The 25,397-nt window shown below is 49.1% G+C and overlaps 1 long non-coding RNA gene across 1 annotated transcript in view; it reads right to left on the reverse strand.

The window, feature by feature from the left end:
- LOC110255792 (uncharacterized) overlaps positions 1 to 25,397 on the reverse strand; it is a 111,073-nt gene that overhangs the window by 77,062 nt on the left and 8,614 nt on the right. The window contains exon 2 of the long non-coding RNA XR_014818940.1: positions 4,495 to 4,574. This is a non-coding gene — a long non-coding RNA (uncharacterized LOC110255792). The remainder of the gene's footprint in view (positions 1 to 4,494; positions 4,575 to 25,397) is intronic.

The following is a 25,397-nucleotide window of genomic DNA, read 5'->3' on the forward strand; positions in this document are numbered from 1 at the left end:
GCTCCAGTCGCTGCGGATGAACCAAGGCCTCCACCGCGACCTGCGACCACGGCACTCGGGGGAGGCCGCCGAGCCGACCCGGACGTGTGCACAGCACGGGGCGTTGCAAAAAGCGGTGGACGGAGACAGGCCAAGCGACGGCGCTGACAACGAAAAGCGGCTCAGAGACGTGCCTGTCTGACCAAACTGAAAACGGGGTCCAGGTGCGGAGCGTGACGAGGGCAAATACGTCACACGGACAAAGGCGCCTTCGCCAGAACCTGAGCACAGGACATCACACTCAGGCCAGTCAAGGAACTACTCTCAAAGAGACACGAAGAGAAGCTGGGAAAACCAGAACTAAGAAGGAAGGAAAAAGCCTGTCCCAGAAAATGGCAGGTCGCACTTAAAAAGTAACAGCATGAAGAGTCTGAAAATCGCAACCACCCAGCGTGGTATGACAGCCACATCGCGTGCCAAGCAAACCGAAGCTACACATTCCTTCCAAACACCATGAGGCCGTCGCAACAAGCAGCCAGAGGTCAGGTTCACACACACACACAAACTTTTAGAAATTCCCAAAGCAGAAATCACACAGCCCAAGTCTGATCACAACGTCACAGAACCAGACAGTAAACAAGCAAAGGCGAGTCCCACAGATGCCCTGCAGAGACACGCTCAATAACGCTTCTAAATAACTGAAGATGAAGAAAAACTCAAAATTAAAGACTATTCAGAGATGAATGAGAATAAAGCACCGCGTATCAATACACAGAATCTGGACAAGGCGTTAAGGAAAATTTACTGTGAAATCTGCTCCTGGAAGTATGTGAGCAAAGGAGTGAATCCAAGGGAGCAGACAGGACAGCAGGGCAAACCCGCAGCACCGGCCAGGGGAAGGTGCCCAGCCCAGAGCCAGACTCGGGGTCGGATCCAGCCTCCTCCTCCCTCCGCCCGGTTCGATGAGGCATTTCACCTCTCTGTGCTCCAGGCTGCTCATCAGCAAACCAGGGCTCTCCTAGTTTTGTCAAAGACTGAGTGAGACAGTGCGGATCAAATCCTTAGGAGAGCGTCTGTCACGTGGTAGGCACCGAATAAATACAAGCTCACTTTCAGAGGAAGACGGCAACACAAATGAGTCGGTTAGTCAAGGACTCATGTGCTAGTGGCAGAGGTGGAGGCAAGAGCAGGGGGTATTTCCTGCAATAAGTGTCCGCCACTGCAATCTTTTTTTCTCTTTCTTTTTGTCTTTTCTTTTGGTCTTTTTAGGGCTGTACCTGCGGCATGTGGAGGTTCCCAGGCTAGGTGTCCAATCGGAGCTGTAGCACCTGGCCTACACCACAGCCACAGCCAACGCCAGATCTGAGCCGCGTCTCTGACCTACACCACATCTCACGGCAATGCTGGATCCTGAACCCACTGAGCGAGGCCAGGGATCGAAGCCACAACCTCATGGTTCCTAGTTGGATTCGTTTCCGCTGCGCCACGACGGGAACTCCCGCCACTGCAATCCTAGGCCCTCCACGTGTGCTGGGGCAGAAGGCACATTTTCGCCAGAGCTGCCCACCTGCATCAGCAATGACATCCACCCAACGTTAGGGAGACGGCAGTGCTAATTCTACACAAAGCCTGAACAGGCAGTGAGCATCCACCTGTCAGCTCGTTTTATGCGAGCTGCACAACCTTGATGACAAAACTTGAACAGAGCATGCCCCCCCCAAAAAAATTAAGCTATCTATTATACAAACATAGATGCAAAACTCCGAAACTGCATACTGGCAAACCAAATCCAGTTACATATAAAGGGAGACCACGAGTGACCCAGCTGAACATATTCCAGAGACACAAAGTTGGCTTACCACTGGGGAAAAAAAAAAAATCAACCCACGTAATTCATAAAGGAGAAAATTAAACTGAATAAATTAGAATCTAGTAAAGGAGAAAATTCACAGGATTATCTCGATCTGTGCAGAAAAATATTTGAAAAAAATCCACGCTAGTCATTTAAAATCTCAGCTACTAGAAATAAAAGGGAGTTTCTTTAGTCTAAAAGAGCTTGACTGTGAAAACATTCTACACAACAGCGCAAGGCTGAGCTCCTCTGCCTAAGACTGGAAGCAGTCTGGAAGGCTCCCTGTCTCTCTGTCCATTCACCGTAGGATCTTAGCCGGAGCAGTGACACCAGAAAAAGAAATCCGGAGCGCTGATGAGAAGCGCAGGAATGTGATTATCAGTGTGTGCGGGTAACAGGATTACGTTCGTAAAAATCACAACTATCTACAGGGCATTTCCTGGTGGCTTAGGGGGGATCAGGCCTTGTCACGGCTGTGGTGCAGGTACGATCGCTGGCCTGTGAACCTCCGCGTGCCTCGGGTGCGCCAAGAAAAAAAAAAAATCTACAAATAAATAGTAAAATGAATATGTGAGTTTAGTAACATTTCATATAAGGCTGATATATAAAACTAAATTTCTTTCTCTATATGCAAAGCAGAGCTCATCAAAGCTACTCTTGAGTGAAAACTTAGGTGCAAGGCAAGGTGATAAAGCCTTTATGACTAGTATTTGAAGTAATCCTGACAATTCCAGGACACAGGTACTATTAGTATCTTAATTTTTTTAAGGGAGGGATCTGAAGCTTACAGAAATTAAGCAATTTGACCCAGGTTTACACAGTTATTGAGGGAACCAGCTGTGGCATCGCTCAGTTTCTTAAGCATACGCTTCTCAAATCATCCAGAACATTCGCTCTGCCCTCGGTCGCCTGCCTGCACCATCCCCTCTCATCCTGCAGGGCTCAGACTAAAGTTTCTTCCTCCAAAACGTCCTCCCCGACCTGCTGGGGTACACGGCGCCTCGCTGCTGTGTGCTCGAAATTCTCTGTCTAAACCATCTCCGTGTAGTCTTATGATCTAGTCACTTCAAAGTCCCTGAGACTCTAAAACAACCATGCTTTCACCAAGTTCACGGCAGTTGCTTAGTATTAGACGCTGGACATAGATGGCTCTGGATGGTTCTTAATTTCCGTAAACTTTTTGATAATTGAGTGAAGCTCATAATTTTATTTATTCTGGAGGATGCTGCCTATGTAATTGTGTCCTAAAAAAAGTTCCCATTATACGATGATACAATTCAACATCTGGAAATACAAATAAAAGCATCTTTTCGGCATCCTACTCAGAAAAGAATGATACACTGCCAGTTTCCCAACAGCACGTCCCTTCCTCAAGCTGAAACGTGCAGCCTCATTCTTTCTGACCCAAACAGCCTCGCCCACCATTCCTGCAAGACAGTTATGGCCGAAGAGTCCCTGCCTCGGCGCCCTTATGAACAGCATTCCCCCCCTTAACAGACGTACTGTCTGCGACATGTTTTAGAACCATCTCAAGACCATCCGAGAGACAGAAGGATAAAGATAAAAGTTACTATAGCTCCTCCAGAGCCACAGTGAGACTAACGAATCTTCAGTGGGGTCAGTGCACACATCAAAAACAGCCTTAGGGAGTTCCTGTGGTGGCTCAGTGGTTAACGAATCCGACTAGGAACCATGAGGTTGTGGGTTCGATCCCTGGCCTTGCTCAGTGGGTTGAGGATCCCGCTGTTGCTGTGGCTGTGACGTAGGCCAGCGGCTACAGCTCCAATTGGACCCCTAGCCTGGGAACCTCCATATGCCTCAGGCGTGGCCCTAAAAAGGCAAAAAGGCAAAAAGACAAAAAACAAAACAAAACAAACCCACAGCCTTAGAATGATGTGTTAGAGGGACCAAGAAAATTAAGGAGGCGAAGGAAGGATTATGGGCACGATCTTTATGAGCACGGATATTCATCTGGCCAAAACACAGCTGGGGAGGAAGACGGGAGGTGAAAGGTGTTAAGTTACAGACGCACGTGCCATGTAAGTTTCTTGGGTGGAGAAATTCACACTCATGATTTGAACCCTACAAGCCCAGACGGCTTTTTGATAGCATGCTACGGAATGGTTTAGTGTTTACTCAGAGAAGATGCAAAAAACAAACAGTTGATTACTTTATCTGACTGTAACTATTGAGGAAAAAAGAGAAGAAAACAATGAAGATTAAGACCCCACAGCGATGTGATTTAACTCTAAAAATCATGAGGTTCAGGAGTTCCCGTCGCGGCTCAATGGTAACAAACCCAACTAGTATCCATGAGGATGTGGGTTTGATCCCCGGCCTCGTTCCGTGGGTTAAGGATCCCACATTGCTGTGGCTGTGGTGGAGGCAGACAGATCCAATTCCACCCCAGCCTGGGAACTTCCATAAGCCACAGGGGCGGCCCTAAAAAAAAAAAAAAGGTTCAAATTGCTCCTGCGGTACGAGATATTTTTTTCTAAGAGCATTGAATATTGCATTAATTAAGGCTGATTAGGTTGCGGATAAAAACCCAGCTTTAACTAATTTAAGAAAGTTTTTCTGGAGGCCAAGAGAGCAATGCATATGGGGCACAGATCAAGAGCCCAGAGAACCACAACACCACCGAGACGGCCTGTGTCTCTTACCTGCTGCTCACAGCATGCCGACCTCACTCTGTGCTTACTGCAGGATGGTTCTCTACACAGAGGAGTGCCCGATCAACACCCTGCACCAAGGAAGAAAAAGTACAGTTACTGCAATTCCCAGGTACTGTGATTCCCTGCGTGCTTACATATGAGCCTTTTACCTTTTACTAAAGGATTTTTCATCTCAATAAATACACAAAGTCTATTAGAAATTTGGAAAGAGCTTAACTAAGTGCTATCTTACAGATGCTGAGGCTCAGATGAGTGACAAAAATTCCCCAAAGAACACACAGCCTGTTAGAGGCAGGGCACTCGCTCCAAACACTGTCTCTGGATTCCAGATCCGGAAAAGTGATAAGCAAAGCAAGAGTCCAGATCTTTAGGGAAAAATCCTTCCGGCAAGAGTTCTGATTTCCAACCTCCACGTGTTAAATTCTTCACAACAGTGACAGGTGGGATCTTCTCCTCCTCCTCATTGGCAAGGTGGTTACAGGTTGGTCCCCTGCACACATCCCTTCCGACCCTCCATCCCGAGGTGAGGCCTCTCTCCGGACCTTCCTGCATAAACACCTGGAGAGGTCTGTGACTATGACAATTCCAGGGGCATTTTAAATCCCTCCTGAAGAAAAATTCACTATCTACTTAGATAGTAGCCTCTGCTGTGCCAAGCTGAGATTTTTTTCTGCATGGCCTGATTACAGCATCCTCCGCAGCAATAACTCAGGGGTAACCTAAAGATACGTCTGTGTAATTGCTTTACACCCAGAATCAGAGAGACAATGAGGGCTCTGCAAGGGACCAGAGAGATCATCCAATTAGTAGAGCCCCTTGTTTTGTAGGGGAAGGAAATGAATCATTGGTAACACTTCTCACCCCATTATTCAGTGGGAAATTTGCTTTCATATTTGCATGAAAAACAATGCTGTACATAATACAAAACTAACAACTCAGTAGAATTTATGGGAACATAATTTTTTAAAGGGTTACCCATAATCTCAGGTCCTTTAGAAACTAGGTAGAATGGAAATGGCCTTTTGTCCACCTTTACATGAAACTATTAATTTTCTATTCCAAGCATTGGCTGGTAGGTTCCTTGACAGAGCAGAGCATGAATAGCACTCAAGAGATACTGGGTTTAGATTTGAGATTTTGTATTTCAATGTAATTGGCACTTCTTGATGATGAAGACAGGTGGAGTCTATAAAGCATCCACCTGTAACTTAGGGCCGGCACGCCCTGACCTGCTATGCCTGTCATGTCCTCTCTGCCTAAAGACCTGTCATCTCCTCCAGCCTTCCCCATCTTCCTGCCATTGCCAGCATCTCCTTTCCACACCTCCCTTCCAGTAATCAGCATGGGCTTTCACTGTTAGGGTTAAAGCCATCCCAGTAATAATAGTAATACTAAATGCTATTTTCATTGTCATTCTAATTCTGATTTTCATTCTAATACTGACACTAGCTGAAGTTTTTGAGTACTTATTAGATACCAAGCTTTCTTTGAAAGGCTTTGTGTAGCTTTCTCTTTTTAACACAAATAATAACCCTCTGCTCTTCCGTCCATCTTGCAGGTCAGGAAACCGAGGCACAGACCGTTGAGTAGCAGGGCCAGTGGCAGAAGCAGGCCATCGGCCCAGGCAGCACAGCCCAAGCCTCGGTTTTCCCCACACTTCTATCGCCCGGCCCCAGAGCTCCCTGGGGTACGCATCACGCCTGGGTCAAGAGGGGAATTCTGAGAGCCTTCCCCAACCACTAGGGTCCGTGGAACCTGTCTTCCTTGTAAAAGCTGGGTCACCTGCCCAGAACTTGACTGTGCCTCTGCCTCAGAAGCCTGAGGCAGTCGCGCTCAAGACTTTTCAAGACCCGCAGAGAGAAATGGGCTCCATGGGTCAGAGCCTCCAGCTGCTCGTCTCTGAGAAGGAGCGGCAGACTCTACTCAATGTTCACCTAGTGCCCACAACCCAGAGCGAAGGGCACGTCGCTACCACCCCTGCACGTGCTCTATTCAGGGGGCTGTTTCTCAGGGGAAACGGTGCATCCTTCTGAAACTACTTCCTCCTTCATCTCATGCTTTTCTTGTTAATGTTAAGGTGGTAATTTTGAACGGTTATTCCCACGGCATCAGAGAAAGGCTGAAAATGTCCATCAAACCTAACAGTGAGGTGGTCACTGATGGGCAGAAACTTCAGTTGCTGAGTGAGGCCCGGGCAGGTAGCCAAGGATTCAGGACTGGAGGGGACATGGAAAGAAGAGAATTCCCCAATTTTAGTCTCATTTTGTAGGAGATGGAGAAAAACAGCTTTCAGGGAGTAGAAATCGATTAAATACGAAAGAGGAAATGGCTTAGAGACTAGCAATGGCTTAGGGTTCGGGAGCAGAATTCAATGCGAAGGCGACAAAGGTTGTAAGGGGCGAGAAGACGGCTTCCAGGCATTTCACCTTCAGGAGACGAGATGCTCAAGGATGCAGGCTGTGACGGAGCCAAGGGCGTGTGAGCAAGAGCGGACACTGCTCCCACCGAGGCTGATGGACAGCCCCTCGCCCAGAGTCAGGCACGGGATGAAACGGGTGAGAGGCGACTTCCACCCACAGCCTGGATCTCCCGAGGGCGTCCATGGGGCCTGAGCAACACTCACTGATTGCAGGGGTTCAAATACTCTTTTGAATTTCAAATGAAATATTCTGAAACAAACATTGGGGTAGCTGGAACAAAACTGGTCATGAGCAGGAAAGAACAGAAAAGGGAGAAGTAGCACGGTTTAATTTAACATTTTATATTTAAAACGTTGTGAAGAAAAACATAATTTGAAAATCTCAGTGTCAAATTATTAAGTAGCTTCACATTCTGTCTATCTATAGCCTTATCAGATTACTGCTCCATCTATAAATTATGTTTGACATCTTTTTACTTTGATAAGCTCAGATGAAACAAGAAATATTTCTCGGAGTTCCCGTCGTGGCGCAGTGGTTAACGAATCCGACTAGGAACCATGAGGTTGCGGGTTCGGTCCCTGCCCTTGCTCAGTGGCTTGACGATCCGGCGTTGCCGTGAGCTGTAGTGTAGGTTGCAGACGCGGCTCGGATCCCACATTGCTGTGGCTCTGGTGTAGGCCGGTGGCTACAGCTCCGATTTGACCCCTAGCCTGGGAACCTCCATATGCCGCGGGAATGGCCCAAGAAATAGCAAAAAGACCAAAAAAAAAAAAAAAAAATTTCTTCAATTCCTATGTCCTACAGCCCAGGGATGTGCGTTTGAAGTAAGAGAATTTAAAAATGTACAAGAAGAAGAAGGTGAAAAACAGTGTATCAATACTTTTGAGATGCTTTGTGATATTCAGACCTTTTGGCATCTGTTTGACCAATTTAAAAAAAAACCATTTTAAAATGGCAGAGTATATTTTGCTTTCAAACATCAAAAGCAGCTTCATTTAATGATAAAGTGTGAGCTGGCTGCGGGTATAAGATAGTTTTCACTTTCTGCTTTCTCACTAAGCCAGCATCTGAAGCCAAAACAGCGGCTTTGATGAGAGTATGTCCAAAACGCTTACCGGTCCGGATCTGGAGGTGTGGAAATCATAATAATACAGAAAAATGGGCACGACGGCGCTGATGTGTTCGTCTCAAACCACGCGAAAGGGAGTACCTTTCAGTGAAAAGCAGTGGAAGGAGCCATGGGCCACAGAACACAGGGGACTGAGCAGATGAAAGAGCAGGGATGTGGATTCTCCGCAAGAGACTGTTTCAGACTTAACAATTTCCAGAACTTTGTGTCTGCCTCTGGGTTTGTGGTAATTTGTTACAGGAGCAACAGGAAACACTGTATATAATCTGACAAGGCACTTCTGTCCAGGATAAGGAGAGGCATTTTACAACTGAATCCTAAGAGTCAGCTAATTTAAATTTTAATTTAAATCATTTAAATTTAATCACAATTTTAGTCAGCTAAGTAACAAAAGGTCTGAGCAGATGCTACACAAAGAAGACACGAATGATGGTGGGGGCGCTGGTCCTCTGTGAAATGCATGAAAGGCTACTGGGCATCGACTACAAGTTCGTATCAGTTAAAATCAGCTTTGAACTGGACGTGGACTAAGCGGGACGCTTGTAGGTTTCGTGATGTGTAACAGCACCGCGGCTCACCCCCACTCAGCCCTGGTCTGCACTGTGATGAGACCAGTCTGCCCCCGGTTGTCACCTCAAGCCTGACAAGCCACTGGAACGTCATCTCTGTCCTTTTATCCAGAAGAATGGTGGGAGCTCTCTCTCGCTTTCCTGGAGTTGCTCAGTTAGGATGTGGGTTGTATCCTGCCAGAAAACACCTTCCCTGACACATAAAACCTACACAGGAAGCAAAGCGGATTTTTATGCAAACAATAGAATCCCTGCCCTCGTGGAGCCTCTAGGAAAGTTCCTTGGAACACACACAATAAGATGAGGTAATTATATAAGGTCCTAGACAGCAGTAAGCGACAAAAGAGAAACACAAGCAGGGAAGCAGGCTGGAGGGGCGGCGCACTTGATAGCACGGGGAAAGGCTTCCCCGAGAAGGTGACACTGGAGCAAGGGCCTCAGTGAAGAGAGCGACAGTTTATGTGGCAGAAGGAGTGTGGCAGGTGCAAAGGCCTGGAGTAAACAAGGACCTGCAAGTCGCCGGTGCGGCTGCAGCAGAGCAGACGGGGAAGCGAGGTAGGGTGAGGCGGCGCAGGGTTGCAGAGTCCTGTTGCGATGCTGGCTTTCACTCTGAACTTGGGGGGAGCCACAGGCAGGAGTCGTTACAAGAAGGACATGATTCGACTGAGGATTTTAAGGATCATACAGGCTGCTGTGTTGGGAACAGACCCAAGGGAGAGAAGGACAGAAGAGAGCAGTTCGGGAGGCTGTTACTAATCCCAGCCAAGGAGGACAGGGACCTGTGCGGGATCAGGAGGGCTGGAGGGGAGCGATGGGGGGGGGGGGGGGGGAACCAGTTAGATCTGCTGGCGGATGGGACGCGAGGGAGAGAAACCGTGAGGGAGCAGGATGACGCCAGGGTTTTGATGCCACTGGTCCTGGCTGTCTGTCTGCCTGTTTGTTCATTCTGTTTGAGGGGCTACCGGGCTGGCATCACCATTCACTGAATGGGGAAACAGCCAGGAGGTGAAACAGATCACCGCCCAGTCCACGTCATTAACTCAATAAGACGCACTGCGTGTCGATTTCAAGGGCGGCGCCGTGCCAGGCGTCAGAGACGGAGAAAGGACTGATACCATCCTAACCCCGGACGGATTCACACTGGGAGAGACAGACACAGAAGACCAAGGTCCCCGTCCTTTGCTCCTCTGTTCAGAGGGGAAATGTTACCGCAGAAGAGACGTGCATTTATTACCCCTCAGAACACGACTACACAGTCATTCCTGGGCACCATTTACCAAGGTTCTGTAAGAAGTGAAAAGCTCAGCGTGTCCTCACCCTGGGCAGCACCAAACACCTCTGCCCCAAGGACAGTCAGTGTCAACCTCCCCGCCACCCCGAGCAGGTCCACGGATGACTTTACAGGAAGTGGGCTGAGTGGACAGAGTAGCTCTCTTTTTCCATTTTCAAAATTTCCCTTTATCTGGAATCACCAACTGTGAGAACCCGGGAGGGCAGAAAAAGATCTAGGAGTAAGTAAATCAATTTAGAGTAAATGGGTGTCCTTCTGAACACAACAATTTGGCAAAGTGGAGGAAAGGGTCAACCGTAAAAACTCAAACACTGTATTATCACTCCGGAGGCAGGCTGGCTGTGGATCGTCCTTCAGGCGTTGGGATTTCAGCCTCAAGGAGAACCTGACTGTCCTGTCTCGAATCACTTATTCATGGTATAATCTTCGTAAAGTTGCCATACCCTGTGGACATTGTAAGTTTTACCCCTGGTTTTCAGAAACACGTAGCTTTTCTCTTCAGTGTGTATGCGCTTACTACTGTGATTACGTAACATTACACGTTAAGTGACGGTTCTACCTTGAAAAATAGCCTCAGCTGCCTCTAGCACCACAGTTTTGAGCCAGCTGCCCCGGGCTGTGCTGATCATATTTCCTTTCCAGGATTAATGAGACACAAGTTCTGCAACTGAACCTGGGAGAAAAGCAAGTTTACACACGTTTACGAACCATTTCCGTGCTCTTCCTTTTTCCACCACCGTTTCTATTGTGCCCTTGAAAAGGAGTGTGGCTGTGTGCCTATGAAATGATTTTTTTTTTTTTTTTGTCTTTTTTGCCTTTTCTAGGGCCGCTCCCGCGGCATATGGAGGGTTCCCAGGCTAGGGGTCTAATTGCAACTACCTGCACCAGAGCCACAGCAGCACCGGATCGGAGCCATGTCTGTGACCTACACCACAGCCCACGGCAATGCTGAATCCTTAACCCACTGAGCGAGGCCAGGGATGGAACCACAGTCTCGTGGTTCCCAGTCGGATTTGTTTCCACTGAGCCACAACAGGAACTCCTAGGTCCCTATTTCAATGTGAAAATTGAAAGTATTTTCGCACAAGTGAAGGAATGAGCGCATGATGTACAAATGAAGCAAAAGTGACCTAAGGCACAATAGTCTCGGCTGGAGGAAATTACTTTGGTTGATAATCACGATATACACCACAGCACACACACGCAGATCAGAGAATGATTTGGTGAAGCTCAGACTTCTTTGGTAGTGCAGTGAGATATTTTGAGATGCCATTTAAAAGAACTTAGAAATGCAATGATCTCAGAAACCTGATAGGACTGTATTAGAAAAATCATAGTCCCTCACCTACTATGGTACTTGGGCATAACACAGGTAAACCTCTGAAGAGTGGCCGAGACCTGGAAAGCGCTTATTGCACTCTGGAAGATGTGGACAGAGAAAACACCGCCGGCAGGTACATTTGCAAAACTTTGAGAACTCCCCATTCGGGATCATAATGAACTGAAGAGACATTTATCAGGCACCTATAAAATGCCTATCTGGTGTGACGCTGCTAGGGATCGAGGCATAACGAGGCATGGCTTCGGTCTCCAATGCGTCAACTGTGCACATTAGCATACGTAATTAAAATGCAAGCTCCAGGTGCCATGATGGAAGAAGGGCCCAGGCTCTGGAGGACAGAGCAAGAGAACCAGGAGCCTTGGAGAAGAAGGTCCCGGAGGTGGCTCCCCGAGGATGTCACAGGGCAGAGGAAGGGATTTCCAAGCAGAAAAGACAGATGCTCAGAAGCCTGGAAGAGGGCCACACAGTGGATTCACTTTAACAGGGACAGAAAACGCGGGGCGACGGCTTCGGTGAGACCGGGAAGATGGGTGACCTCGGATTGAAGGGCCCTGTGAGTTTAGCATTTTCCTTGCAGTCAACGTAGAACCACCCAAACGTGACTAGACCATAGCCTAGAATAAGAGATACCTTAAAATATCATTTTATCAAATCCTTTGGAAACCTCCTGAGAGCTGAGCCCATGAAAAAACATAGACTAAGCTAGCATTTTAAAATGTCTCAGAAGACAGACCCTAGCCCTGCCTGGTCGCTCCCTGGAGGAGCCTGGGGGAGCTGTGGTGTGCTCAGTTGGCACTGCAGTGAATTTAAAGAAGGACCTGATTTAGTGCCCAGCATTGATTAAGGAACCTGGCCAGTATCACTAAACGATGCTCTTTCTGCATGGATTTTATACAAAGCTAAGATGAATCCCGATTTCCTTCTGTTTCACCCAATAATCACACAAGCAAAGGCAAGAGAAAAACTGAGCTAACTCCAACACAACTAACTAGAACTATGAGAAGATTCTCCAGATTTGTCTCACATCTCTTCGGAAGCTACACTGACAAAGCGTGTGACGGCCTTCAAACAGGAAGCCCTCTCTTTGGAAGTGAAAGTACCTGTTAAAAATGTCCAAGGACTGACTACTATGAATACAAATGGGATTTGAAACACTACGGGCCTGAAAATGTTTCTGTCCCGTGTGATAAGAAGGGACAGCTCCAAGTCCGAAGGCCAAGTTTCAAAGGCCAGCATTTCCTACTTGACGTCCACGGTTACGTTTTACTACGGGAGGAAGTCTCCTCGGAGAAACACAACTCCGTTTCCTACGTTTGATGAAGAGCTGCCTCTAGATGCAGATAGGCAAGGGTTTCAGTGGGTCTTTATTATTACGGATTTTCCAGCCGCTATTACATTAGAACTCGGCGACTCCGATGGCCACAGCGCCGACTGCGCCTTCCCTGTTCCTCGATGAGAGCTGCACGTTTTGACGGAGCCTTCGAGTCATGCTGAGAAAGAAATGGTCTCTATTTTCCTCCCCCGCGTCCACAATTGGTCAATTACATCCCTTCTGAAATTGCTGTTGTCCCAGCGTTGTTTTCAAGGTCCACTTAAGTACCCAGATCTACTCACATTTTTACTCCTGGTATGGCAGTTTGGAAAAACGTACAACACGAGGCGGCAAAGGGAAGGCTGTCTTTAGAGAAATATGGCAATTTTTATCTCCATTTAAAGGAAAGCGGCAGAGCTTTTAACCAGCTCGGAAGCCCGGAGAGGCTAAATAACTCATCCAAGGTCATGTGCCTTACGAATGGTGGGTCGGTCTGACTCTGAACTTCAGCCTCTGCAATGACATTCAGGGCCTCTGTTCCTATGAGAATGAAGCCAGAATGTTTCAACCGAAGCTTCCTGACCACCTGGACTCAGGCAGATGAGGAACTCAGCTGCTGTATTTTTCTCTGTTTATTCATTCAAAAACATCTTTCCTGAGGACCCGATGCCCGGTCTTGTGTTGGCAACAATAAACTAAACGCTATTTCTGCCCAGAGGGATGCTTAACCTAATTTAGGGAGGACATCTCATGAATCTAAAAAAAGAAAGGGGAAACACACTCCCTGGGTGTCAAGTGCTGTTAAGAGAATGCAGCCCTGCAGAGAAGGAGTCTCTCCCCTGTGACGGATGCGGTGGGGGTGGGCTGGCCACACGGAGCCTCCCAGTTCAGGGAAGCGTGCAGACAACGTCGCTGCCCACCACGAACAAGGAGTAGAGCCCACGCTCCTCTCTGAAGCACCCAATCTGGAGACAGCTCGGAGCCTGACTTGCCTTTGACAGCTCCCATCCAAAAAGCCAGACCCTCGCCTGCCCGCCTTTCTCACGTCACACTGCCCTTCCTGCCCCCTGTTCACCAACCCATCCAAAGCCACCAGGACACAAACAAAACGCTGCAAGGATGGAAAATTACCTGGTGCCCTCCACCCCGGTCTTAGCCCCCCCACTCCACCCTGCTTTGAGGTAATGGAACTCGCTTTTTGGACTCCACACTTTGACTCCATACTCCTGCTCGGAAACTTTTTTTTTTTTTTTTTTGTCTTTTGTCTTTTTAGGGCCGCACCTGCAGCATATGGAGGTTCCCAGGCTAGGGCTCTAATCGGAGCTGTAGCCACGGGCCTATGCCACAGCCACTGCAACGCCAGATCTGAGCCACATCTACAACCTACACCACAGCTCACGGCAGCATCAGATCCTTAACCCGCTGAGCGTGGCCAGGGATCGAACCTGCAATCTCACATGGTTCCCCTGCACCATGATGGGAACTCCAAGACAGATTTTAATGAACGTGAATATACAACAGCAGCACCTGAATTACCCTGAGTTGGTAATTTAACAGAAGCACATCTGGTACTGAAATACATATTTAAACTATCTGAGCACATCTGGTCTTATTAAACAAATAATGCAAATCCAGATAAGATCGGGGACCTCCTCGAGTCCAAGGGACTTATGACACAAAAACTTTCCAAATAGCAAAAACACATGCAAGGAGACACAGGAACTCCTACAGAAAAACACATTCATTCAACGGCAAGTTAAGTTAGGACGTGTTAGATCATGGATAAATCTGGAAATTGATGAGCACAGTTAAAGACATGCTTCCTTCAGAAAAATGACAGAGTTTTAAAATGAGAGAGAGAAAAATAAACCGCTAAGTACATTCTAAAGAGCAGACAGCTTTTAAACTGCAGGGTGTAGAGAATTATACCCTTCTTCACGCGTGCGTCCATTTGGGAACCATAATTTTTTACACACTGGTGGGCACCAGCTTCTAATGAGACCCTGGTGACCAGGGGAGTGGCCACAATCAGCACAGAGCCTCAGGTCAGTGGGGAGCGGACAGCAGGCTGCGGCGCCACGTGTGCTGCACAAGGGAACGATCCGAGTATTTCAGAGAAGCCCCAAAGCAGAGAACAGGCACCTGCAACTGAATTGCCAACAACCTGCAACGCAGCCCCCAGATTAATCAATCAGCTGGACTCTCCACGCCACCCCGAGGGCTGCCGCTCAACGCAGGCTGAGCGAACGGGCCGGGGGCTGAGGCCTTAGCCGTCTGCCGCTTGTTCCCCTTCCCTCCAGCCACGTGGGCACCCAGTAAATACTGCGGAATGAATAAAGGGACAGTTCAGGAGGGCATCTGAGGCTGCGATGTCACTTCTCATTGCCGGTCTTTAATAAGAGAGTGACAAGATTTGCGTATGTCTGGGAAAAACGTGTGAAAATAGGGAAGCACGTTTTAAATGTCTAAAATTTGCCTTGGGAATGACCTTGAACTGTTAAGGAACTTTGAGAATCATGAAAGAGTGTAACTAATTTAAATGACTGACATTACAACTTTAAAGATGATGCGAAACGCTGACCCCGATTTCACGCCACCGGACGGCATCCTGTTCCCTTTCACCTTGTTCTGGACCTGGATTCCTTTTTCAGAAAAGGACGCTGCAGCCATACTAGGGATGCCTCGCTGCCACTCGTTCAGAAGAATGTTCTCCCCCCTTTGGTGCAATTTTCTTCCATAAAATCACAACAAAACATTCCAATAACACATATGTCTAATTTAATATGAATGTGAAAATGACTGGTCTTTAAAAGATGATTTTTAGGAGTTCCTGTCATGGCTCAATGGTTAAGCAATCTAACTAGGAACCATGAGGTTGCAGGTTTGATTCCTGGCCTCGCTCAGTGGGTTAAGGACACGGTGTTGCCGTGAGCTGTGGTGTAGGTCGAAGACACGGCTAGGATCCCGAATTGCTGTGGCTCTGGTGTAGACCAGCGGCTACAGCTCCGACTAGATCCCTAGCCTGGGAACCTCCATATGCTGTGGGTGTGGCCCTAGAAAAGACAAAAAGACAAAATAAATAAATAAATAATAAAAGCTTTATTTAAAAAGTGATTTTTAAAGAACTGAAACAAATTATTCCTTAAAGAATTGTCTGTACCATTTATTTTAGAGAGGTTTCTCCATTTCACATAGGGTAATTACCTAATCACTGCTTTAACCATTTGTTATCTCCATATTTTTTTGTCTTTCCCAGGGTAGGGGTCTAATCAGAGTTGTAGCCACGTCTTCAACCTACACCACAGCCACAGCAACGCAGGATCCTTAACCCACTGAGCAAGGCCAGGGATTGAACCCTCAACCTCATGGTTCCTCGTCGGATTCATTAACCCCTGAGCCCCAACGGGAACTCCTATCTCCATACTTTTAAGAATACACAATAAAGTCATGGTGACTGCTACCAGCAAATGTACAGCCCAGGAAGGCAAACACATCACAGGAAACAATACACTAAAAAGTGATGAAAAAAAAAATTGTGGTCTATCGAAGAAGCCATTTAAGAACGAAATCTCGGAGTTCCCGTGGTGGCGCAGTGGTTAACGAATCCGACTAGGAACCATGAGGTTGCAGGTTCGATCCCTGCCCTTGCTCAGTGGGTTAACGATCCGGCGTTGCCGTGAGCTGTGGTGTAGGTCGCAGATGCGGCTCGGATCCCACGTTGCTGTGGCTCTGGCGTAGGCTGGTGGCCACGGCTCTGATTAGACCCCTAGCCTGGGAACCTCCATATGCCGCAAGAGCAGCCCAAGAAATGGCAAAAAAAAGACAAAAAAAAAAAAAAAAAAGGAACGAAATCTCATGATGCAATCGTTAATAAACAGCTCAGAGAATGACCCTCAGGAAGAGCTGGAGGAATCCAAGGTGTTGCACATGGAGGTCGGACCAGGGGAGAGCCTGGAGAAGAAGAGGAGTTTTGACTTGAAGCCCGGAAATGGGAGCGCCTTCCAGCCAGAACCTTCAGGTCAGTAGCGTGTGGGTGACGGCAACGCCCTAGGAGACGCTGGCGGCCCTTCTCCCTCCATCTGGTCAGCGCGCCAGGCCGGAGGCATTCCACGCCAACGGCGATTCTAGAAAGCCCGGGTAAATGCACATCGCAGGCTGCCTGCCAGACGGACACGTGTGTGGACAGCAGATGGCAAACAGCACACCCGCGGGACAGATGGCACAGAATATATGCGTGTATGTATCATTTCATATCTTATCAAAGGGACCCACCTCCCACCTGTGAACAAGGAGGCTCTAAGACCTAAATTTGTGACTTTCAGTTGGCTTTCCCCCAAAAAATAGCCTCAGAGAAAACGCACCCCCCCCAGAGCCCTGCTTTCACCCCAGTAACTGACATCATCACACCGCCAGCCTGGGGGGCACCGGGACGCAGTCTCTCCCCCAGCGGGTTCTTGGCCCAATGTCTGGGGTCTTCTCTTCGCGGGCTGGTCCTGAGGCTCTTCCGTTCTCCAGTTGGTCCCAACATGTCACCAGCCTTTCAGCCTCACTTTGCTCCCGAGAAGCCACGTTTCTGCGACTCTAACCACCCACAGCCCCGTGCTCTCCCCTCGCCCTCCTCCCGTGTCGCTGGTTTCCCCTTCTCATCACACGTGTCCTCCTCCTCCTCACCTCCCGAACTCTACATGTCGGAGGGGCCAGGAACTGAGTCTTCCAGACTCTTCTCTCCCCAACCACACTCCGTCCCCTAAGTAAGGGTCTGATGCAGCGTCATGGCTTACGTCCTAACACCTATCTTCACCTCTCCAGCCTGGAGCCTCCGTCCTCAACCCCGACGCATACATCTATCTGCTCACGAGACACATCGGCATTGACATCCTCCAGGGGACCGAAATTTAGCAAGCCCCAAACCAAACTCCCAGCACACCCCCACACCTGCTGTCCCCGTCGTCTCCTCCACGTCAGTCCAAGGACCAGCATTTATCATCTGTTTGGAGCAAAAATGTGACGTTCTCTCAAACGTGGCTCTTCCTCTCTCACCTCACACCCAGCCCATCACCAAACGTGATGACTCAGTAATCCGTGCTCCACGCTGACCCGCGCTCCTGCCCAGGCTGCGGTCGCCTTCCCACTGGGGACTATCACCATGGACCGGTCACATCACTGCCATCTATTCAGAGAATGGCACAGACAACAGATGCTGACGTTTTTCAGACAGGAAGCCTGGACGTCCAAGTTCAAGGTGTCTGCAGGTCTGACGTCTCCCACAGCCTCTCTCCTGGCCTTGCAGGGGGAACTCCTTCCCGCCACATGCTCACGGGGTCTTCTCCCCTTTCCCTCACGCCCCTCGTGTCTCAGTCTGTCACACGTCCTGATCCCTTCTTCCTATAAGGACACCAGTGAGCCTGGCTCAGGGCCCCACCCTAATGACCTCACTTAACTTTAATCACCTCTTGAGAGGTCAAATCTTTAAATACAGTTACATCGGGAGTCAGGGCTTCAATGTATGGATCTGAGGGGGGACACGACCCAGGGCATAATGGGTATCATTCAGTGGTTTCCCGTCTCACTCAGCAAATAAGCCAGCATCTTCTCCGTGTCAGGAGAGCGGTGCCCGGGTAGCCGTCCTGCCTCCACTCTCCTCGCAGCTACTGACCGGCCTCTTTTTGTTTCGGAAGAAACAGGTGTTCATGCACTTGCTAGTCTCTCTTCAGAAGACTCTTTCCCTCCCTCCCACCCAGCTCTCAGGTCTTCTCTGAAACTCCGCTTCTCCGAGAGCCCTCCCTGCCTGTTCTACAGCCTCAGCCCCTGGCGCTCACCTGCTCATCACGCCCCCTTCCCCGCTGTACTTGCCACCGAGGCACCATCGCCAGCTCCCCCGGTGCTGACACGACGTGACACAGGTTTCACATATTTACGGGCAGCTGTCGGCACTAAGCTTCGAGGTCTTTGTTTTATTCAAGGCTGTTGTCCGTCATCTTAAACAGGAGCAAAGACTGTCCCACAAGGTGACAGACATTCACGACTCTTCTCAAGGGCATCCCGCCGATGGGAACTGCAACTCTTCCTGGAACTTATTTGGGTTTGGCCAGCAAGTGGCCTCCCTCTCCTCTCCTTAATGATCAACGCGTACTGGTTTCTGGACATCGTGGCTGCTGACTCTCCACAGCTACTCTAACTCCGTGATCATTGTTTGTTTCTTTGCTTGAGCACTTAGAACACGCAGAAATCAGCACATACAAATTCATAAACGCAGACTCAAGGGCTTTCCTATGAAAGCTCCTGGTTTATCAGGGTGTCAGCATGAACCACAGTTCTGCAAAGAGTTAGAAATTTTAGATGAAAGACGAGAACACTGATGGAGCCCCTGGCATGCACCAGGCACTTTAGAAAGACACCGCTCCACTGACTCCTTACAACAAGCCTGGATGTTACCACTGTTACTAAGTCTACTGATACTGTATTAAGTCTGCTGATCTGTGTCCGCCACACACCAGCCGATACTATGCCTTTAGAAGGAGAAAATCTAAGGTGTTTTCCTCCCAAGCGCGCAGAGTTATGTACAACATTTCAGGGGTTTCTACAACAAACGGCTTCTCTCCTCCAGTGGGACAACGCTGCCCCCACCCCGGACACCTCTGTGCCTGTTCTTACTCGCGGAGCCTCAGACACGGCTCTGAGCTCAGAGGCTCTCGGTCGGGAGGGAAGGACAGGCACCGCCTTCAACCATCCGGCGAGAGCAACCTGCGGGGACACCTGCGGGGACACCTGCGGGGAAGCGCAGCGCCCCGTCTCCCGGCTGAACGTCTTGGGGAAGAGCTGGCTTTTCCACCAAATGGGAAGGCTGCTGGCGGCAGCGGCAACCGCGGGGTTCACAGAGGTGTCCTGAGACCTAAAGCGAAAGAAGGAAGACAACGTCGAGCTGCGCCCACAACCCGTGGGCGCTGCAATGAGTCCACGCCACGGAGCGACGGCCGGCGGGCTTCTCTCATTTGCGCAAACACGTCACGGATGTTCCGCCTCCCAACGAGCAGCAGCGGATCCCCGCCCTCTTCCTTTAAGGGACAAGCCCTACAGGGCTCCACGCGCGGCGGAAAACTACTCTCGGGCCTGCGCACAGAATTTGGGCGACACCCATCCTCAAGGGGTCTAGATCCTGCACAACTGCTCTCAAGCGAGTCCGGACGGACTCTTGCTGCCCCCCGCCCCCAGCAGTGACCAGCGCCCTCCCCAGCAGGCGACGTTGTCAAGCTTGCTGAGTGCGCCCTCCGATGTGTGAGACGATGCCTCAGATACTCCGTTTTCGGTTCCCTGACAGTTACGGAGGTTGGCCTTTCAGAATTCCTTTGCTGCCGACTGCTAATGCCCCATGACTTCTGCCACACTCTATGGGACCGGGTAATTCATAAAACCGGCCTTGATTCGGGGAGAGGAGAATCAGAGCCACTCCAGGCGAGCAGAGCCGCACACACACAGCGAGAGAGGAAGGAAGGGGGCCTTTGAAGACCGTCCGCCACCACCTGCGCTGCCCGCTTATCCGTGGTGCTGTCTGCCTTTTCGTGATGCCTTCGGTCCGTTTTATAGGAATGACCCATCACGCGCACACGGATAATTTTTGTGGTTTCTGCGTCACAGCGTCACTTCCCAGTGTGTGGCTGGACTTTTCACCCTCAACAGTGTCTCTCGACTCAGGCGTGTGCAGTGTTCATGTAGTCAAATTTACTGCCATTGTCTCACGAACTTTTCATGATTTTTGTGACTTTTTAAAGAAAATCTGTGCTCTCCTAAAGTCATATGCTGCTGTTCCTCCAAATGCTTTAAACGCTAGTATCTACATTTGGGTCAAACCATTTGATACATACTATAGTACATAATTTGAGGAAAAAATAGTTAACTTGTTTTCACGTAACAAGCCAATTGACCCAGCAGGGTTTCTTAAAGACTCTAGGTTTCTTTAGCTATTTGTAAGGTCCTCTGTCATATAATAACTTTCCTTACGTTTAGGGTCTATTGATAGCCTCTCTATTTTAACAACTTAATAAATAAGTTAAGCCTATATGTTTTGAATAAGCCTAAATATCCAGTTGGATATACCTTCATTTTTTCTTCTTCACCTTTTCTGACTATTAATGGTGCTTTGCTTTATCATTTAAATTACAATTAGGGAGTTCCCACTGGGTTTCAGTGGTTTATGGCAGAGGCATGGGTTTGATCCCCCGGCCCAGCACAGTGGGCTAAGGATCTGGCATTGCCACTGCTGTGGTGTAGGTCACAGCTGTGGCTCAGATTTGATCCCTGGCCTGGGAATTTCTGTATGTCATGGGTGCAGCTGAAAAAAAAATTGTAGTTTGTCAGGTTCCACTTGTTAGTATCTTGATTGTTTTAAAACTTTAATACATCGAATTTTATAACTTAATTACATTGGAAACAACTGCCCACAATGATCTCTGCAGGAAGCTTTCGTTTTTCTTCCTTAGAAATTAGGAAGCTGATTCTAAACTTATGATGAAAAAAAATAAAATCATGATGAAACCAACTAGTACGTAGAAAATCGGCATATCCAAAGCAGTCTTTCAACTTGTATCACTTGATTTCAAGACTTACTACAAAGCTGTAAGAATCAGAATATTGTGATACTGGCAGGAAGACGGACAAACGAGACAGAAAATAAACCCTCCAGAAATAAACCCGCATCTGTACAGATGTTTCCTCACCAACAAAGTCAGCAAAGCAACGTGACAGAGAGGAGAACTTTTCTAACGGGAAGCACGGGAACAACTGAATATCTGCGTGGGAAGACGCACCGTAACACCCACCTCCAGCCAAACACACCTCGGCAAGGACTACAGACCAGCACTCGAGTGCTACAACCGCAAGGCTTCTGGAGGAAAGCGTAACAGAACAGCCTCGCAATCTAGAGGTAGGAAAACGTTTACTTGGCAGGACACAGAAATTCAAAGCCACGAGGGACAGAATCCATAAGACTATAGAAATGCAAAACTCTACCCACGAATTCCCAGATGCTGATAAAAATGAATAAGAAAGCTATATATTGAAAGGAAATACTTACTTATCTGACACGGACCGGCTGTACGGAAGACCGCCTTCAACTCCATAATAAGAGGCACTCTGAGAAAATACGTGCAAAAGATGTGAACGAATGGAACTTCCCAGAGAACCAGCGCACATGAAACGGATCGGAGCCAAATCGGTCATCAGAGAAACGCAAACCAAAGTGTAAGGAGATGCACACGCCCGGGAGAATGCGGTCGGGAGGAGGGCGGGCAGAAGGTGGGCGCGCTCCGGGTGCACATAGACCATGGTGACCCTCTCGGGAAGGAAGACGCAAGGCGGGGTCTCGCAAAACTAAACACGCGCTGCCCCACGACGAGCAACTCGACGTCCAGGAGTTCACCCGGGGGAAGTGAGAGCGGGTGTCCCTGCAGGAATGACACAGAAATGGTCACACGTGCTCTGCTCCTAAGAGACAACAGTCAGGCGCAGGCTGTCGATCGCAGGAGGGAGACAGAGACACGTGCTGCACTCAACAAGGCTCTGCAAGAGCAAAGAACACACTCCTACGGCGGAGGGAAGGCGCCTTCCTCACAACCACAGGCGCCGTGCGAGGCCGGGACGCCTAGTTCTATCGCGGGCAGGGCTCGTGGGCCCCGGCAGCACCGGGAGCTGCGGCCGCGTGTGCGGGGAGGAGAAGAGGGCACGTGCCGAGGTGGGGGGCGTCCACACGCCAGCAGAGCGCTGAACCCCCCACGGGTGGGTGCCATCCAAACTCGTGGCACACGTGAGACTCTGCGGCCTCCCACGACCCAGAGCAACGCAGGGACGTGGAGCACATCAGCCGCCACTTTCCTGGGAAAGTCACTGTCCTCGGACGGGGCTTTTCCTCGTTGGGGACATGGCCCCCTCAGGAAACGGGGGTCAAGTGAGCGACGTGTGCTCCGGGGGCTCAACACGGAGGAAGTGGGGCGCGGCCTTGTCCTGGGCTGGGACAGAGGCACAGAGCTTCCGGGCCTCCCACGTCCTCATCCAGGCTGCTGTTGGTCTGGTCTGGCCTGGCCTGGTCTGGTCTGGTCGGGACAGGGGCCGTGGAAATGGGTAAGAGGCAGTGTCTTCTTGTAGTCTGAACGCCTATTTGTCCATCAGTGATGCTGAGCATTGTTTCATGTGCTTTACTAAATGCAGAGGGCAAACCTGGAAACGAAGGGACTGGACCCTCATGCCCTGAGAGCCTGGTGGACTGGCGCGACTCAGAGGAACTGGCATCGGGGTGGGGGGGGGGGCCCAACCACCGGCGGTGCCAGCGGCCGGTGCCACTAAGACTGTGCCCTCACCGCTGCAAGGGCCCTGCCTCTAACGACTCCTACTAAAGAGAAAGGTGTGAGGTCCAACGTCAGGTGTCAGAACGTCGGTACCATGCCCGTGCCTCACCCAGCAGGACTCGGCCGAGGAATTCCAACTTGTTTCACAGCCACGGTCCCCCCAACAGCACGGAATTACCTTGAAAACACGATCTACTCCAAATCTAACATACGCGACAACTGTATCTAATCACCCTCAATATGCTTCTTACTCTACTTCTTCTCAGTGCATGAGCTCCCAACAACACTCTCTTCGAAATCCCTCAAGGGCCATCTGGCGGCACCGCCCTTCCTCACGCTCCAAAGGGAGCTGCTGGGATTCCTCGGCGTTAGGAAATGCCCACGTCTTTCTCTTTCCTCCCCCGGCTGGCACAGTTTTTGATAGGTAGTAGGCACCGCTTAACACGTTACCTAATTTTATTTCATTGAACATATAAAAGCAAGGCTTAAATGTTCATAAAAGTTTACGAAGGAAAAATGTTTTAAATCTCTGAAGTTGAAGCCGAGAAGTGACATACAACTCTAAAATATCTATGTTCTTCCATCCGAAAATTCTTTATTATTCTGTTACAGCTTATCCGGACCCATTTCAAACATTTTTTTTTTTTTTCCTCAAAACCAACAAGGAGCTAAAGGGTAACATGTTAAAGCACAATTCAGGAGTTTAAACAAATTCCGTTTTCTCATCATAAACTCAGAGTTTTCTCATCATTAAAGTTAATGACCCTTTGAGACTAGCGTTTTAAGGTGAAATTATGATGTTATTCTCGAAATCTGTTCATGCCTATTCATGGCGAAGCAGTTTTAGGTTCCCTGAATTTACATGTGACATGCGGCAGAACGTGACAGCTTGAAACCCCAGAGCCAAGACACCGTGTGACTTCTAATTCGAGTTAATTTATGTCATAAATTTGCAGATATGCAGACCTGCCATCGACCCAGACCACAGTGGCAGGAAGAAACAAGACAGCTACGTCTTTGCCACCACGTTTCGGGCCGGTTTCTGAGTGAGCGTCCTTAATAACATTTTTACACTTTCCTAACATATTTTAGGGCTTCTGACGTCTGTTCCAATGTGCTAAGCCTTGTGACTTCCGAAATTTCTAGCACAGTCCAGAGGCTGCAAAGACTTAAACACTTTTCTTTTGAAATTGAGTATTAGAACACAAAGATATCTGAAGGAGAATCTGACCCCGGGACGACGAGGCTGTTTCATGCAGGAAACTTTTTTAAGAACCTTATAAGGGTGACAGACACCGTCAAAACAAATGCACACGCACACAAAATTCTGCTTCCAATTTTAGGAATCTCAAAGACAAATGAAGTCCACCTCTTAGATCCCAGATCAAGAATCCTTACCTGGTTCACCCCTGCCTGGGCACCAAAGCCCAGCATGGGGCAGGACCCGACACTGCAATGGCCGAGCCAGCCTGAAACCCAAGCCTTTGCTGTCTGAGTTCAGTGCTTTTACCTCAAGCTCGAAAGAGGTGACGAGAAACACAACAGAGGGTTACAAATCAGGGTTCTTATTAGATCTAGAAGAAAGTCTAAACAAGACAGAAATAAGAGGCGTCATAGCTGTAGCATCATGTAGCCAGTGATAGAACACAGCCAAAACAAACCATCCAAAGTGACAGCCTAAGCACTAGTGGCCACCGTCCATCTATAAAGTGACCACGGGTCAATGGCCGGTCAATATGACGTTACTGCTGGAAGGGAGCAGGGAGGGGGCACAGGAAGGGAGGAAAGAGAAGGGGAGGGAGAGGAGAGGATTGTGTTGACTGGCACAGAAATAAATATTAGTCTAAAAAAGTCACACTTCTGCTAAGGTTAACGCTGCTTCATCTAGGCGACTCGGTGAAAATGCGACGATGATATAAAGGCCGGCCGTAAAGTAACTGTAAAAGGAACACATACTATCTCAGTTTCCCTTTCAAACTTGGAGTAAGATGGCCCATGCTAAGATCATGCATTGTCCCGAGAAGGCCAGCTAAGGCGCGACCCCTCCCGTGTCCCACCGGGAGCCCCGGTTGGGAAGAAAGCAGGCGCCACGCGCGCAGCAGGAGCGGGAGGCGCATCTGGCCTCCTGGGCAGAGGGAGACCCGGGACAGGGAAGCACAGAGGCGGGGAAAGAGAAAGAAGGTGGTTGCCAGGAGGTGACAGAAGGGCCGGAGGTCTCTCTTGCTCAGGACCCCAAATCTTGAGATTGGTCTCCAACCCACAGACTGCTGAATGCAAGTGTCTGCCTCATGGAAAACCCGGAATGAGCTACACGCTCCCTCGAGGGCGATGGAGGGGCCAAAACCAAGCTCTTTGTTCAAAGCAAAGGCTTTCTGACCACAGACTGTACTTCCAAGGACAATGAGAGAATTGTCTCTGGAAACGTTAAGGCTGAATCAGTTACCCAAGCGACTGACATAATGCAGCAGCACAACCAGGCGAGGGCCTCAAA

This window comes from Sus scrofa, chromosome 11 (genome assembly GCF_054392235.1).
Source record: "Sus scrofa isolate SSC_HxYL_T2T_F1_AM1 chromosome 11, Sscrofa_HxYL_maternal_Yorkshire_Landrace_v2.0, whole genome shotgun sequence".
Classification (NCBI taxonomy): Eukaryota; Metazoa; Chordata; class Mammalia; order Artiodactyla; family Suidae; genus Sus; species Sus scrofa.